The following is a 17987-nucleotide window of genomic DNA, read 5'->3' as shown; positions in this document are numbered from 1 at the left end:
ATTGTTAACTGTTTTTCCTTGCAATAGGGTACTGTACGGATAGAAATAAGTGCTAGTCGGATGGCTACTATCACCATACAATTTACGAATGTTTTTCCAACTCTTTGCAGCATTTACTCCATTTTTTAAATAAAAAAAAGCATTACAACGCGAATATGATTTTTTTTTTTTTTTGGTTATCCTTTTCAATAAAGGGTAACCGAAATGAAAGATTGGGATGAACCTAAAATATTTCCAATAGCTATTGGAGAATAAGACAATTGTAGGTATGGTAAATGCTGCATACGATAAAAATCACAATTCCACGCTTTCTTCTGTCGGTGCGGTCTTCACTTTTAACTCAGCTTCCAAGTGCGAGTTGTTAAGGTGAGTTTCAGTAAGACTGAAGTAAGGAATGTGATGAAGGGGCTCGGAAACCCAACGTTGAATGAATAGAAGCTTCCATCGTCTTGAATTCAAGAATGGAGGAATCTTTGTGAATTCAGAGAAATTGTTAATATTGGCGTAAGCCTCGTAAGAGATGTATGGCTCATTGGTAGTGAAGAGTGTTGTTTCTGCACTGGCTGAATCTGTGTGATATCCCAGACACTTTTTTGAATCTCTTTTTGCTAAGTTCCGCAAGGGTAAAATGGAGAGTTAACCTTGTTAAGGAGAATTTGGGGGCTGAAATTGTGATTACTCTGTCGGTTGTTGATTCGTTAGTGTTCCTATCAAATATTGTACAGTTTCCCAAGCTGGTGGGAAAACATGTGCCGCCGGGGCTGGGTTTTGCTTTAATATATTTTGCCCGGTGCTTGATTGGTACCTGACTTGTGGAAAAAAAACATATGTCGGTACTGATGCAACAGAGTGCGTCTTTTATGGAGATTTCGGGCAGGGCTCAAAGTGTTAATTTTGATGGTACGTTGAGTCTCGAGGAGATGTGTGAACGTACAAACTTGCTCTGGACAAAATCACCGGTGTTTGGGAATAGCGGCAGGTATTAGAGTTACGCATTGATTTTGATCGTAGTGGTGGTGCTGCTGCTGTTGCTGCTGCTGCTGCTGCTTTAGCAGAAGTGTTATGGGTGGAGTTTGTTTTTCTAATTGAGCGTCTGGACCCTGGTAGGTGAATAAAATTACAGCCGCAGAATATTTATAGCCTCGTGCTTAAAGAATGGCGACATCTTTTTGGATTTCGTCGGAGAAGTGCGGATGCTTTCAGAGACTGAGGATTTGGGGTAATGGAAGTTGGGTAAGGGGAAGAAAAGGAGTGGTTGAATTTGGTCAGGAAGAAGGAGGAAAGCAGAAGAAGAAGAAGAGGAAGACGAAGTAGTAGTAGTAGTAGTAGTAGTAGTAGTAGTAGTAGTAGTAGTAGTAGTAGTAGTAGTAGTAGTGACAATGTCCACGTTGATGGACATGAGTTTTTTGTGGTATAGTAGCTTAGAAGACTTTCTTGATGCTCACGTCGTTGTGGATGCCGCTATTCTTGCCGTGGCTGTTGGTTTTGTTGTTGCTACCCAACATCGCGGGATGTGGTTGCTGGAAAGATCTGAATAATTGTATGACATAAAGTAGTAATTTGCATCATTCTGTTTTGAATTTGTTTCACATGACTGTTATTAAAAAAGGTGAACAACTCATTTGGCAATGAGATTTATACATGAGGCGTGGATGTTTTCAATTTGAGAAAGAATGAACCGTGCGTTAATGAGAAAGTCGATTTCACTATCAGACCAGTTGCAATTATTGTGGACGTGTTATGCCGGTATTGTGGTGTTTATTTGCTTTCCTACCTTTATGATGTTGTTGTTGTTTTTGTATAGTTGTTGTTATCTACTTCTGATTGTTTCTCAATTTGGCTTTATAACATTCGATTCTTAATTATACAGAAATGGACAAAAGTATTTAAGTCACTTTTGCTTAGTCTGTGCAAAAATACAAATATAGGTGACAATAGCAAATATTGAATAAGCAAATTGTAGACAAAATATTTGGTTTGTCGAGTATTGTATGCGAATAGATTAGGATATTTTTGTACGGCTCAATAGCGAAAAGTTTGTTGATAAAACATTGTGTAAATTTGAGAGTATCTCTTAATAAAAGGAAGGGTATTGATGAATATTTGTAGATAGGATATTGTGCTTACGGTGAAAATTAGACAAAAGTTTAAAGAAAACACATGCATTGAATATATATATATATATATATATATATATATATATATATATATATATATATATATATATATATATATATATATATATATATATATATATATTAAAAGCAGGGAACAGAGAAATAAAGCATGTGATATCACTTTACAGCATTTAAATTATAGTTCGAAATGCATACATAGTGAATAGTAGTTATAGTGAATGGGTAAATAGCTAGCTTTTTATCTATGTCCTATAAGTACTCTACGTTATGTTTAAATCATAAATTATAAATAAAAGGCTCTAAAGTGATTCCATATTTTCCTTGTCCTCTGTTTCTAAACATATTGTTACGAACGCACGTGCATACATACACGCACACACGTATGAGCCATTTAAATACCACATGGGATCAATGTTATGGTGATCTTTCATAGAGCCTAAAGCTCTGAATTATTACATTTTCAACAATACCTCATAAAGTATCTATTTCTGTTAGGCAGTACATTAAGAGCCGGAGTTTAAGACGTCAACTGAGTAAGTAGGTATAGCAAAAGCAATTCCGTTAAGGCATAACGTTGTCTTAAACATAAAATAGCCGCACTAGACAATGTTTCTCGATATGCTGAAATCTGAAATATGGAAGCGTTAACAGATGAAGTGTTGTATCGCACGTTCTATGTACGCCATAACTGGATAATAAATAACGTCCTCGCAATCTTTCTACTCAAGCTACACAATACTTGTAATTACCCTCGAAAATACGTAACTCGGTTTTACACAGCTCAACGACCCTCGTGTGCATGTCCATTTATATTGTGGCACGGTCCATTAGGAGCCAACCGAATATGGGTGTTCTACTTCCAAACAACATGAAGTGCATGTACTTTATGGGTGTAAGGTGATCCTTGTTCTTGATCAAGTTCTGTGACAACTTCCTCTCTGTTTTCAGAGTTGGGTCTTTCTTCACTTTGCTGTAGCTACGATCACTTATAAGACTTGCGAGTTTTTTTCTGAGTGGTCAGACTTGTTCATCACTGTAATACTTCCGGCGGACAAGGGAAATGCTATAGTGGAGATGAACAAGTCTGACTACTCGGAAAATCTGGCAAGTCTTTTAAGTCATAGTAGTAGCTACAGCAAAGTAGAGAAAGACCCAACTATGAAAAAAGAAAGCAAGTTGTCACAGATGTTCATCAACAACAATAATCATTTTACATCAATGAAGTACAGTCAACTGACTCAATACTACAGTAAAATTACCACAAATGTACGGTCTCCCTAAGATTCACAAGGATGGTATTCCATTAAGACTTATACTGAGCTGTAGAGGTTCAGCATGTCATCCACTGAGACGCTTCCTTGTGGATATAATCAGTCCATTAGCAGGAAAGTCAACATCGTACGTGAAGAATTCCACTCACTTCACAGAATTGATCAAGGATACCCCCATTGAATCCAACGAGATGGTAAGTCTAGATGTGATAAGTCTCTTCACCAAAGTCCCAACTTGTGAAGCAATATCGGTGATGCACAAAAAAGTAGTCACAGACACCAATCTAAAAGAATGCACTAGTTTATTGATATGTGTGCGCGCGCGCTCCTATGCGTGCGCTCAGATATATAATTGTCATAAATTTCCAGTGAAAGATAATGGTACACACTCTGACCCGGGGTATTTGCACCTGTTTGAGTTTCAATTATGGTTTAACTAGCATGTGAACCAGTACGAGTGAAACACTCAAAGTTCCCTTTATAAAATCCTCGGAATGTAAACTCGTTCGAACGAAACTGAAGTGCAGTTGGTTTCTAGTCGTCTCAGCCTCTGATGTGTTGTTCGTTTTATAGCTGATTGTACTGTCATGTAGACACAGTGTTTTGTAACGCTTTATCAACTGAAAAACATATTCTCGTAGAGGAATTTCTTAATGACTCTGAATATGTTGACGGACTAAATCAGCCTACAAAGTGGTTTTAATCATATATATGTTAATGCATGTTTGTATGTGCCTCTGTGTGAATCTGTGTGTGTGAATTTGTGTATGTATATATATATATACATACATATATATATATATATATATATATATATATATATATATATATATATATATATTAAATATATATAATCAAAATAAGCAACAGGATATCAAGTAGTGATGCAGGAAGACCGTTGCAGGTGACTCCATTTAATTGAACAATGCAATCATTACATCAATTTAAATCATTACATCAATTCCGCTACACAAATAAGTAAATAGAATGTTAACCAGTCGGACACATTAATATAATCATTCTCAAATATTTTAACAGAGCAAGTAGATTGAAGAAATTCATTTTGTCGCTATTAAAGATAAGAATAGAATACACTTCGAAGAATCGCATGAAGCCTACTGGGTCTTATTGTTGTAAAAGATTGTAATTCATTTCTAATGCATTTAACTCTTTATCGACAACTAAATCTAAGAGTAGAAGGATGTGTCTATTTTGAATAAAAGACACGAGTGAGTTAACAGCTCATGGCTAGGTATGGTCATAAATATTGTCATAGGTGTCCCTTTTCCATAGGAAGGAAAGAAGGCATTAGGAGTGGTCAAATGGATATAAAGTAACTGTCGATAAAAAGATTCTGGGTAGGAGAAGACTTTAAATCATGATGTTAATTACTGGTTAAAGGAGCAAGACGCTAGGAAACTTAAGATGTTTATACGGAGGAAATTTTATTTTAAGTGACTGTTTATAAACCTTATTGTTATGATGTATAAAAAAATAAAATTTAAGATTTTCAAAAATGATATCATAACCAAAATAGGTAAAATATATCAATTTTAAACATTAAAAGGAAAGAATACATAGAATCAGTTTAATGTTCATTCATGTACTTAATTACGTATTAGGTGGTTTGCATAAAGTCTGCCCAGGGCATTTTCTTATGGAATAACTAGAAAGATAAACATGCTATCTATATATTAATTTCAAGCCATGAATCGGAAAAAAATGATGTGTACATATACGCACACATTCATATATGTGCACACATGCACACGTGCACATACACAAATATTTATACGTTTATATGGATATAGTATAACCATCTCGCATAGACTTACGTAACTGAAAAAAATCTAAGAAGAGAATAACAATTTCATGAGGGATAAGAAGTGAATAGTTTATGCGCATATATTCATATATACACATACACAAATATTTATACGTTTATATGTATATAGTATAACCATATAGCATACACGTAAGTAACTGAAAAATCCGTTTAAGTACAAGGAAAGTAATAATTTATAAGGGATAAGAGGTTAATAGGTAAGGATGTCAAAGGGAAACAATAATAAGAATTTATAGAAAATAATAAGAAATACATATAACCTACATTTAAAGAGACGTGATTAAAATTCGAAGTAGGGAAGAGATAATAGTAACCCGGAAAGAGGGGGTATAGACGTAGTGAGGGCAATTTAAGATATTGAAACCGTAGAAATTTTATAAGTTGTATAAGGGGCTATTGTATGTATGATTTTATAGTTTCTAGGGGCTATATGATTTAGTCGAAAGTAGACTTACATAAAGTCACTGCAAATATACATAATAAGATCAGTAGGGTTGAGCATCGTAGACAGGAAAATAGGGTAATCACCAAAATAGGATGAGGTCAGACTAACTAGGCAGGAGTTATCATGGGATACTATTATATATAGCACACCACCAACCATAACATATAGCTTGCAGTCGTACTGCATCATTACATGATATCCAGTTGCTTATTTTGATTTTATATCAAGCTAGGACAGGAGACAAACAACAACACGTTTTCTTGTTCCAGCTACAACAGAGAGAAATAAAGACGGTCATAAAGTGACCCGATCAATCCATTCGCGGTTACCACTTTCGTCTGTCACCTAAAATCATGGACATCTGCAGCGGCACTGAAAAAAAACAAAAAACATCCGGGAGGGCATATGCGGAATGTCATAGATACTGTTTAAAATAAAGATCAGGGAAACGACAATATATACTTATGGCTCATTCAGCAATATATAGTTATGGCGTGCTGTGCGATGCGAGGCAGCAAATGATGTTTACCTTATGTTATCTTGAAGAGAAGATTTGATTTTCTTGTGAATTCTACATACTACAATGTGTGTGTGTATGTGTGCGCGCGCGTGTTTGTGTGTGTGTGTGTGTGTGTGTGTGTGTGCGAGTCTCAGCGCACTCGTGCGTTTATTTCCGTGTTCATGTGTTCGTGTAAGTAAATATTTAAGTGAGCTGAGAAGGTAAAGAGAAATAATTTTTTTTTTTTTTTTTTTTGACGGAGGGAATAAATTTAATAATTTATTGTCAGTAGAATGATAAGATCATATAGTATATTCTGTATATTCTAAAACACTTTTTGTCTTTAAACTTGGCAGATTTCTAAATAACACTCATCTAACCGTATTTGCTAAACTTCATGACATTTCAGTAAAGTTTGCCTAATATTTGTACCTAAACGTTTATATCAGATTACAGAAATTACAAAAAAATTTTACGGTAGTAAATTTAATAGAATACTATACTAGTATTCAGAGATGTGTTATTTTTGTTATATTTCTATCGGATATTTCAGTTTGTTGTATAATTCAAATGAATTCTTTATATTATAATTATAGAGCTGTGCCAAATACTGATAGCATGTCCGTTCATTGTTTATAGCAATTCCTCGCTGTATTTGCACATAACATGAAGAAAAATCTCGCCAAATTGGATGATATAACGAGTAATTCGACCGAAAAAACAGTAGACCATTCAGCGAAAGTTCATATAATCAATATTATACTATAGTTACATCAACAACTTTCAGCTGTGGCTGTGTCGTACGTTTCATTCCAAACCACGTTGTTCCGAGTTCAGTTGGATAGAGTGGTGACTTGGACAAATGTCTTCTGTTATAGCTCCGGGCTGACCAAAGATTTGTGAGTGGATTTCGTAGGCGGAAACCAAATGAGTCCGTCGTATACATGTATACATCCATTAGTGAATGTATCTTTATCCTCGACCACCGTTTGACAACCATTTTTACGTCCCTGTAACTAAGTGGTTCGAAAAAATAGACCGATAAAGTAAGTACCATGCATAGAAAGAAAATAACTATGTGGTCAATTTGTTTGGCAACATTTTCTAGGTGATGTCGCTGCATGGCTGCCATTCAGTGACTGAACAAAGTAACAGATAAACGATAAGTCAAACCGCTTACTAAATATGCCATAGCAAAATGTAATTATGTCTCAAGCTACTGCTATCTAGCACCTTCGGATGATGTCTACTCAACCGCTATACATCAGCTACTCAACCTCTTTACCACGGCTAGACTACCTCTATTTATATGTCTTAGGCGATCCTATTTCTTCGCTTGGGAGCGTCGACATATCAGTAATATAGAAATAATTTAAAATAAATTAGGGATGATACACGCCTGTATGAAGTTTGTTAAAGATTCTTTGCACATGACGTTCCTTTATCTGATCGTCTGTATGGTAAGAAAATGTGATGAATCAAACCGTTAATATTCATCATAGATTTGTTCAAAAAATACTATTGCTAGAATTAGGCATACGATTGAAACATACTTTCAGATCAATAATATGTACTGCCGGAATGAAACATAATGAAACTAGAATTAAATATGAGTAATGAGAAAATATAAAATAAAGCACACTGTTAATTTTTGTGCTATACTCCTATGCTAATAGAATATATACGTGTTTAGACTAACTGAGACTGTAGAGAAAGTAATTAAATGAAATTGGTAAACGACTTTCAGGTAACCAAATTGGTTCTTGAAAAATATTAATCCCAAATACATTGAAATCATCTGAGAAAAAGAAGCCACCAACGTTTATTTCTATGTCAAGAACAGAGGTTACAAACGAGTAGTTCACTAAAAAAAAATATTATAGATAAAAGACGACAAAACGGATAATAGCAAAGATATCCGAGTGAAACACCAGAAAACACTACAGTAAAATTTAGATACTACCTTGCTCAAACAGAATAGATTAGTGAGTTTATCTGCCAACAATCAAATATTTATCATAAAATCAGGAAATGAAATAATAAAAGATACTAAACAAAGAGGAAGCTGTGAAATAAACATCAGTAAAACTAAAGTTTTTTATAAATCATGTTTTCTTTCTTTATGATACTCGAACGTTTATATAGACGAATAGGGAAGGGGAAAATCATGCGCTGGCATGACGGCGTTAAAACCGAAAATAATTTACCAGTCAGCCGACGATACGGTATGTAGCGAAGACTCAATTGCATTGCTGTATGCTACCTCAGAGTAAGGTAAAGTTACGGTTAAATTTAAGACCATATTTCAAAGGCAATACAAAGACATTTCGAGACGATACCCATCTCCATACATCTCTATAGAAGTTCTGAAAGAAAGGTAAAAAATCATAAAACTAATCAGCAATCGCAATGGGAATCTAAATTATTTGGAGCATGAGATAATTATTTAACAAAGAAATATTAGTGTAGTGGGAAAACTTGCTTACAACGGTACGAAGAAAAAGAAAGACTAGAGCAGAGGCAAACATGATACAAAGCGTCGTCTACTAGTGATGTAAAACAAAAACGAAAATCGCGTTGAATACATTGACAAAACACAAATAAAAATATAATAGTTACAACGCAGACAACAATTTAAATCGTCAATTCAAATGAAAATATCGACAAACACAATGTAATACGTTTTAAAAAAAATCTAGTAACAATGTACTAGAGGCAATATTTAGACTTGATGCTTAGCTATTGATCGGAAATTAAATGGCTTCAAAATCACATAGAATTTGTAGTGCTGGACTCTATGTTTTCTATTTAGGTGTTGAGCTTTACCTACATATTTTCGATCGTGTCAGGGTAGATTTCGTCGTAAACATAGATTATCACACACTGCAAAAAAAAAAAAAGCATCTACAACGTATATCCATAACTGTGATGGTTAGACTTTGAATAATTACACGAATGTTTGAATGAAATTAAAAATGAAAATCGAAGACAGCAACGTTTTAACCATAAACATATTGAACAAAATTGTGGCGGAAAAAGGGAAAAAAAGCAAGAGCGTGATCAATTTAGAAATATTATTCTCGTTATCCAAGACAGATGGGAGACAGGCAATCGATAAGAGTATCAAAAAGAAAATAAATGAACACTTTAAGGCATTTAAAGCATTTCTACATCAAACATATTCTCTTCCACGCACACTAACACTTTCTCTGAGTATGTTTGTTTGTATGTATGTATCTATGTATACACACACATACACTCTTACACACACACACACACACAATCACGCACACACACACACACGCATACACACATACACACACACACACACACACACACACACACACGAACATAGATGTCCATTTGTGTATGTTTGTATGGGTGTATACAGGAAATAGTGAACTCTTTAAAAAGTAATGAACTTGCAATGCTTATCTACGAAGACATTACATTCTGGTCTCGCTATAGTTAGCAAAATAAGAAACCATAAGATGGTTTCACAGTTCCCTGACACGCACATATATCACAACGTATACACACAGACGCATGGTTTTGAGTTACACACACACACACACACCTTTGCACGTATCTACGTTTGTACATATACACGCTTACATACGCACACATACCTATATAAGCATAGAGATACTCTCATATATGACGACACGCAAGCACATTCATATACAGTCACGCATAGATTGTTCAGCAATATAGACTGTAAATATCTATATTTGTTTTGTTTGCTATAATAGAAGTACTCTCTGTAGAAACAATAAATAAATAAATAGTAAATAAACAAATAATTATATTAAGTTGTTTTTGTCCCCCAGTTATTTACTTTTTCATACTGAAAACATGAAAATAAAATAATTAAATTACTAATGTACTAAAGTCGTCTAGACAGAAGCAAACATTTAGGCAATATAATCTCTTGTCATACTTCGGTTTTGATTTTGGTTTGGTTCCGTAATGGTAGGTGCAGATATTATAAAGAATAAGATAGGGTTACATCTGAAAATTCGAAGTCCCTATTGATAACCCGTCCCCTAATCAAGAAATAGTCCATATCAGAGGAAGAAGTATAATTAATTCAATTGCCGAGTTGAGGGAGATACGTAATATGTCGATATGTTGTCATTTGTTTGTAGCTGAAAGAGAATCAGAGTCGTGACAACGCTGCTCACTTTACCTGTAAGAAGATAAATAAATTTCCTGAGGTATCCAGTGCGTGCTTTTGAATAGATTTTACCACGATACATTACAAACGCCCTTGCTTAGGAAATGTATGTAAGAAAAGTAGATGTGATGCGGCTAGACCATTCATCTCCAGCATCTCAGTGTGGATAAGTTTAGTTTTGAGAATCATATTACGACAATTCTAGTAGTTTACTGGCATGAAGAGGTACAGTCGACTTGTGAAAGATTCAGATTGAGAAGATAAAGAGGTACGATTATGTTATATAACACGACATTTTGACGGTTCCAGCAATCCACCTTTATTTTATACACAAAAACTAGTTTTAAAAATGTGTATAAGACCACGTACCATAGTCGATTCCATCGTTCACAAAAAAGTCAAAGTGTATTATGAGAAATTATTCCAAAATTACGAAAGATAAAAATCATTACAACACGATTTGAACAACTCCGAACAATAATTATTATTTTCATAGACATAAGAATATTGTATTAGATTTAATTTTGTGATTTGGAAGTAAGAAAATGGCCCGAATTCCTGATAGGTAGGCAATGTAGGAGATTTCGTTTACTGTTTGACATAAAATGACATTAAACATGTAAAACATTTAAAAGTCATTAAAATGTTACTCTTCCTTATCACTGTGACCGTTGGTGCATGAAATAACGAATAGTTGTTGCTGTTTTTTCTGTAACCTCAAGACTAGCCTTGTCTGAACAGACCAATGTTCAAATATTTTCCAGTCATGGAGAATGAGGGAATATATTGCGTTGCATGTTTTCCTTCACAGTCTGTGAGTGCCTACAAAGAAGCTAAGGTTTAACGTCAATACCGTCATTCGTAGAAAAGAATTTGAAGAAAATACACGGTCCAATGATTCTATTCATGTCGAAAAGAAAATGAAGTTAGAATAAAACGTTTATCGTGAAACCGTTCACCTACTTCTATGCTAATTAATACATTGATTTGTTACATGACTTATGGTTAATCAACTGCAGAGGCCATGACCTTTTTCAGATTGTCCACTATTGAGAGAAAAGAAGAAAGTTATCTTCAGGTCTCAAATTTAACATGGACACTCGCAATAGAATCTAAAAAGCTAAAATTACGTAATTTAGAATCTAAAAGGCTAAATTTACGTAATGTTACATGCAATCTCAGTGGTTAGCCTGTTTTTCTAGTAGATCGGGCGAGTAATTAAGTGCTCTTGTGTTTTTCGAAAGATCAATTGTTTCTTTTGTTGATAATGTCCATTACTAAAGATAAATACCAATTGAGTGAATGATGTTGTTAATAAATAACTTGTAGTTTCAATATTTCTATTTTGAATTAGCAGTTATATATTGGAGTGCATTTTAAACTAAATCATGGTATAGATTGTCAATTCATAGCACCAAATCCGCGCTAAGTAGCCTGAAACATTATCAAGTGAAATCCAGCTAAGACCATCCCATCTTTACTTCCGGACCTATATCAAGAGCTAAATTATATTTAATATGCTTTGAAACAGATTTGTTTGGTGTATCTACCCAGTCGAACGATCACATAGGAGTTTATTTTTGTATTTTTGTATTTGCTTTACCGCAGATAAAATTTGATTCACATATTCTGTGTGTTCCATTGCTACTCACTCCAATTACATTGTATTATTGTTGTTGTTGTTGATAGTGTAGGTGTTGTTGATATTGTCGTTATTGCTGCTAATTTCGGAGTGTGGGAAATGATTTGGTAAATTGGCAGTGTTTAAGAGTGGATACCTCATTTTCAAAAGAAGTTAATGTATATAGTATCAAGGGTAAATTAAAAGTATGTTACACATAGAGGATAAGAGATTGGTTTCAGAGCTAGAAATAAGATAAGCAGTATATTTGTATTAATAGTGATTTCTTAATTCGTTTTGATACGACTGTGCTTGGAGTAAACTGATCTAGAACTTGATGTATCTGATGCCAAATGAAACTCAATGATCACTAATGATAGGTTTTGTATGATCAGTACCATAAAATCAAATATATTGATTAATTATTTTTCAGCAGATCAAAAGGAAAGTTTTACAGTCGCCCTTTCTCAAACTTTCTATGAAAAGAAGACAAATTAGCACGCGTAGATTTAAAATCATAATCTATCGGGAAAAATGAATTGCTTTAAGGCATTAATTGGTACACTCTGATGTCTTAAGATCTCAGTCTATTAGGACATCAAATATACGAGTCTCTTTTGATTAGCGTTGAAGAACAAAATGGATAATTTTTACATCCTTAACAGCTTGTGTATATTAACCATGGAAGGAAGCAGAATTGCTTCCAAAGCAAGCAGGAAATGTTCGCTTAAGAACTTCTTAAATAATCAACTTTGCCTCATCCCAATACTCAATACTAAACGTAATCTTAGTTATGTAGAAGTTTTATATAGTTACACACAGTAAAATTGATACTGCCTATTTATATCTCTTACTCATTTTCTAACTTAGAAAAGGACACATAACCTTATATTTATCATTCTGTATATATGTCTTTCAACACACGTATGTTAACATTTAGTGACACAATGATCATATATTAAAAAGAGATATTTGTTTGATATTGCCAACATTTTCCAACTCAGAAATAACAACAATGGATTTGAATGTAGTGATCAATAAAATGTATTAAGTGTTAGCAACTATTTTCTTATGATGAACAAGGAATATATATATACATATATATATATATATATATATATATATATATATATATATATATATATATATATATATATATATATATATATATATATATATATATATATATACAGAAATAGATAGCTAGCTAGCTAGCTAGATAGATAGATAGATAGATAGATAGATAGATAGATAGATAGATAGATAGATAGATAGATAGGTAGATGTATAAGGGAGAGAGCGGGGGTACAGAGATAAAGTGATAGACAAAGATCTTGTATTAGATACTAAATATATATTGGTTGGACTGCAAAGAACATCGTCTCTGCAGTGAGAAACAGATGCTTTTCGACATACTTAAGGCTTGTCAATGCGTGCACCGAATTGTCACCTGCTTATATACATGCGTTCCGTCTACATGGCCACTTGCAATACCATTGCAATTTGTCACATATCTTATATTCATTCGTTCTAAGTTAGAAATAGAAACTGCACAATTAGTTAAACTATTCGTACATAGTTCTATGAAGGCGAGATAATTGCGGCTGAAATGCTTTTGATCATATTTTTAACCCGAGCACTGCTAACGTAGAAACGAACGTCGACGTGGAGAACATATCATTATTAATGTGTTTTAATGGTCTAACTATCATTAATGAATCCGAAATTACTGACCACACAGAGTCACTTTTAGATGTATGACACTACAAAGCATAAAATTGTATTCATTTCAAAGCCTGCAATATAAAATAAACACCAGTTTTTTTTTATTAAAATATGCTCTTTTAATATAAATGTATTTAATCTTTTTTTCTCTTTTACTCTTTTATTTCTTTCAGTCATTTGACAGCGGCCATGCTGGAAAACCACCTTTAAAATGGAGCCAATCGTTCCCAGAGCTTATTTTTGTAAGCCTAGTACTTATTCTATAGGTCTGTTTTGCCGAACTGCTAAGTTAGGTGGACGCAAACACACCAGCCAGAATCGGTTGACAAGCGATGCTAGGCGACAGACACACAAATATATATATATATAAATATATATATATATATATATATATATATATATATATATATATATATATACATATACGACAGGCTTCTTCCAGTTTCCATCTACCAAATCCACTCACAAGGCTTTGATCGGCGCGAGGCTATAGTAGAAATCTCTTGCCCAAGGTGCCACACAGTGGGACTGAACCCGGGACCATGTGGTTGGTAAGCAAGCTACTTACCACACAGTCACTCCTTCGCTATAACTTATTTAATAATTGTGCTAAAGATTTATAACGTAATTTTGAGGTGATCTGTGATTTTAAAGTAGGTTTTCAAGATTGTGTAATCTGAATATGCGAAGCATGTATACAATATTCACACTCACTCAAACGCACGTATACACAACTGGCGGCGAGCTGGCAGAAACGTTAGCACGCCGGGCGAAATGCTTAACGGTATTTCGTCTGCCGCTACGTTCTGAGTTCAAATTCCGCCGAGGTCGACTTTGCCTTTCATCCTTTCGGGGTCGATTAAATAAGTACCAGTTACGCACTGGGGTCGGTATTATCGACTTAATCCGTTTGTCTGTCCTTGTTTGTCCCCTCTGTGTGTAGCCACTTGTGGGTAGTAAAGAAATAACACAATCATATACACATAAGCACGCACGCAAGCAGAAACAAACACACACACACACACACACACACACAGAATTATGTATGAAACATCTTACACTCATTGCCGCCAACTATCCGGATCCCCCATCAAGACTATGATTTCAGAATCATTTTATAATAGTATCAGCTTTGCTATATTTGGACTCATCTGCGCTATTTAATTCTAGTTAGTAACCAAAATAAAAGCTTAAAAGTTGGTTGCTCCCAATTTTGTGTCAATTGCATAATGTTCTCTGCCACGTGAGATCTCACAGCGGTGGCAGACATTCGTATAACCCTCTGTTGTTTATATGATCTCTCCATGTGACCTATACATATTCATATTTCTATATATGTACATTTATATAGTATATATATGTATGTATGCATGTATATATTTATATATATATATATATATATATACATATATATATAGAGAGAGAGAGATAATTTCAAGAGATAAATATATGTACAATATATATAGGCGCAGGAGTGGCTGTGTGGTAAGTAGCTTGCCTGCCAACTACATGGTTCCGGGTTCAGTCCCACTGCGTGGCACCTTGGGCAAGTGACTTCTACTATAGCCTCGGGTCGACCAAAGCCTTGTGAGTGGATTTGGTAGACGGAAACTGAATGAAGCTCGTCGTATATATGTATATATATATATATATATATATATATATATATGTATGTGTGTTTGTGTATCTGTGTTAGTCCCCCAACCATCACTTGACAACCGATGCTGGTGTGTTTAAGTCCCCGTAACTTAGGGGTTAGGCAAAAAGAGACCGATAGAATAAGTACTAGGCTTACAAAGAATTAGTCATGGGGTCGATTTGCTCGACTAAAAGCGGTGCTCCAGCATGGCCGCAGTCAAATGACTGAAACAATTAAAAGAGAAAAGAGTGTATGTATATATATATATATATATATATATATATATATATATATATATATTTTTATATATATATATATATTTAACAGGAAGGACAACAAAAGGAAGACAGGGACGATATTATGCAAATAGAGGAATTTATCTGTAAAAATATGTGACACTTATTCAGTAGTCGTGATAAAACTCCCAGTTTCGGATGCCAGGGTGGGAGCCTACGCCAACATCTCTTCAGTAAGCCGGCCAATTGAAAATTCCTATTCTTTTACATATCTCACTCATTTTATTTCGGCCATGCTAGAGCACCGCCTATATTAGTAAACACATCGACCCTAGGGCATATTCTTTTTAAACCTTGTACGTATTCCATCCGTATATTTTGCCGACCGGCTAACTTCCGGGGACATAAACAGACCAACATTGGTTGTCAAGCTGGGAGGGGAACAAACACATCCATGCAAGTGTATATATATATATATATATATATATATGCGACGAGCTTCTTTTCAGTTTCTGTCTAACATATCCAGTCACAATGCTGTGAATGTTTGGAGATTTCTCTCCTGTCTTCCTCTTCTATTAGACTTTTCCCTGTTTCTGAAGAAGAGCTTGGCTCAAGACGTTAAACCATCTCTCTTTCCTTTCCTGAGAGTCTACTATTAGTTTACACGTACCACGTCCTCACGTTGTTATGTTTTGTGTATGATTTTCGATTTTTGGGATATATATATATATATATATATATATACAAAGCATTGTGAGTAGATTTGGTACACACACACACACACACACACGCACACACACACACACACACGCACACACACACACACACGCACACACACACACACACGCACACACACACACACACACACACACACACACACACATATATATATATATATATATATATATATATATATATATATATATATATATATATATATATATATATATATATATATATATATATATGTATATATGAATATATGCATATATACACATACATTTACATAGAACATAATTTTTTTTTTAAATACTAAGGAGAAAATATATAGCTGTTAAACTCGACAGCTGTTTCTCTATGCTGGGAGAAATGTATTAATCGTAACGTTCACAATTAGCAAATTAAATGAGCAAAATATCATGAATATGCAATTCATAAGCAGTTGCATAATATTATCATAAAACCGGATTTCCTTATCTAGACAAAGAATTGGCAACAGCAGTTCACCTAGTTCTACGAGAGATTTCGATGTATGTATGTATGTGTGTGTTTCCGCGTGCATGTACATGATAGTAACCAAAGTGTTAGAAAGAATTCGTGCTTAACACCTGAAAGTTGTGTGTACAATTTGCTGCTATAATTATTTTGTTATTTCTCTCGTCTTAAACGCTTCGAGCTGATGCGAATGGTATTTTTCTATATACAATATCAAATATAAATGACATTGAACAATAAAGCTGACGGGAATATTTCTACCTGAGGATGTAATGAAAAGTATTTACTGTACTGAAGTTCATAGTTTTGTGGAAATAATAACTCTATTACGATTGATATTAACAGTGATCTTTAGATTAACTTCAAATATTCTAGTGAGATTCTTTCTAATACTCGCAGTGCAACATTCATTTCCGTTATGCCACACCTCCGTTGGTTTAATATTTTTATTGAACTTAAGATTATTAGTCATATTTTAAATCCTGGTTGACGAAATGGCAATTTCTGTAGTGAAGAACATTTTGATACCTGAGAATTTACAAATATTCTCTTAAAATGTATATGTACGTCTGTATATCAACTATATTGGGTCAGAAGAATCTTCAGATTGATTCGTAAATTGTAATTGTAATTTTTTTATTTTTTTTTGTCTTTTAAGATGCGTAGTTCCAATTTAGAATTTGATCGTAAGATACATACCTTCATTTTTGCTTTCTGGTAGAGCTATGCTTTCTGTACGCCTCGATAATAAACATTCGATGTTGAAAGGCTATATTTAGGGTTCACTCAAATACGTTATGACTTTCTCTAACAATAATACAGACATACACACGCAAACAAACACATATACGCACACATACACACACATGCATAGTCATGAACATATGTACTTATGTATACATGTACTGTAAAACATCGTTGTATGCTGTCTATAAAATACCTAAATTGACATTACTCAATGGTTATTCTGACTGTCGTAACGTTGTTCACACTGAGGATGTAATATACATTTATTATATAATAAAACGTGATAATACCTTCTAGAAATTACCTAAGGAAACTCTATTTTCCGCGCACTCAACCATTTCAACCAGTGTTTATTCCCAGCCACTCACCAATAGAAGGAATGAAATATGAGGCTACTTTCAAACCGGAAGTTATCGCGTTTACGA

This window comes from Octopus bimaculoides, chromosome 1 (genome assembly GCF_046866305.1).
Source record: "Octopus bimaculoides isolate indiv1 chromosome 1, ASM4686630v1, whole genome shotgun sequence".
Lineage (NCBI taxonomy): Eukaryota > Metazoa > Mollusca > Cephalopoda > Octopoda > Octopodidae > Octopus > Octopus bimaculoides.
Note: the sequence above shows the minus strand (reverse complement) of the source record.